This window comes from Phocoena phocoena, chromosome 7 (assembly GCF_963924675.1).
Source record: "Phocoena phocoena chromosome 7, mPhoPho1.1, whole genome shotgun sequence".
NCBI classification, from domain to species: domain Eukaryota; kingdom Metazoa; phylum Chordata; class Mammalia; order Artiodactyla; family Phocoenidae; genus Phocoena; species Phocoena phocoena.
Genome location: NC_089225.1, coordinates 90735685 through 90737307, shown reverse-complemented (window position 1 = coordinate 90737307; position 1623 = coordinate 90735685).

The following is a 1623-nucleotide window of genomic DNA, read 5'->3' as shown; positions in this document are numbered from 1 at the left end:
GTTTAACCCACATACTACTTGCATAAGTAAAATTAGTAATTGTAATCTGTTCCAAAATGTATTACGCTAACCCTTGAACAATGAGGGGGTTGGGGCATCAGAGTCAAAAATCAGAGTATAATTTAGAGTTGGCCCTCTGAATTTGGGGTTCTTTTTTTTTTTGCGGTACGCGGGCCTCTCACTGCCGTGGCCTCTCCCGTTGCGGAGCACAGGCTCCGGATGCGCAGGCTCAGCGGCCATGGCTCATGGGCCCAGCCGCTCCGCGGCATGTAGGATCCTCCCGGACCGGGGCACGAACCCGCGTCCCCTGCATCGGGAGGCGGACTCTAATCCACTGCGCCATCAGGGAAGCCCCTGGCCCTCTGTATTTACTCTTCCTCCATATCCATGGTTCCACATTCACAAATTCAACCAAGTGTAGATGGTGTAGTACCGTAGTATTTACTATTAAGAAGAAATCTGTGTATAAGTGGCCCATTCAGTTCAAACCCATGTTGTTCAAGGGTCAACTGTATTTATAAAAGCCTATCAATTTTATATTGTGAAAAATAATCATCTATTATATAATATGGGTTTTAACTTACTCCATGTCTTATTTTGAAGCCTTTTGAATATGTATTATAGTTCCTCTTTATCCAATTTAGAACTTTTACAATTTAGACATAACATTCTACTCCATTGATACTAATTGATTCTTTAAAAAGGATACAGTGGCAAAGGTACCACTATAGGGCAATATTTAGATTCTATTTCTTACTGAATGACTTTCTTTCAGGATTCAGACATGTAATGGTAAAACTGGTAAGCAATAATTTAAATTAAAACAAAGTATTTTCCTTATTATATTATTGCATAAGAACTTATCCAAACATAAACCTTGATAAAGTAATCTATTTTTACTTGCTTGATTATGAAATATGAGCACTGAAATGAATGATGTTCCCCAGATGTATTTATATTACCCCCTTGGAATTTATGTTTCTCCAGCCAATAGAGAATGTTGTCATGAATTGAAATAGTCACTTAAATTTCTGTATTTGAATCATGTTTAAATAATCTAAATTTATTGGTATCAGATTTGTAATAAATTAAATATGAATCTTGAGAGATAGCTTGTTCTGTTTATCCATTCATTCAGGTAACGTTTATTGAATGTGTACCATATGCCATGCGTTGAGTGAGACTGAGACATATACACAAGGCATAGCTTGAGTCAGTCATGGAAACAAATAATTATAACGCAAAATGACAAGTGCTAAAATACTTATATTAACTACTGCTAGCCATTGCTAAATTACCAATAAGTTCGTTTTAACTAATAATGCCTTGGTGCTACAGGAGTAGAAATAATGAGATTTATTTATTTATTGTTCATTTATTTATTCACTTATTCAACAAATAAGTATTGAGCACCTACTTTGTGCCAGGCTCTGTCCTTTCTGTGACAATATGTCAGTGAACAAAATTTCAAATATGCCTTCTGCCCTGGGGATTACATTGTAGGGGTATGAAGAAAAATTTCCAGTAAGTATCCTGGGTATTGAAGGATAAGTGGTCATTCAGTAGATAAAGCAAAATATGGGAAAAGAGAGAGAAAGAGAGAATTAAGAGTGGTAAATAATA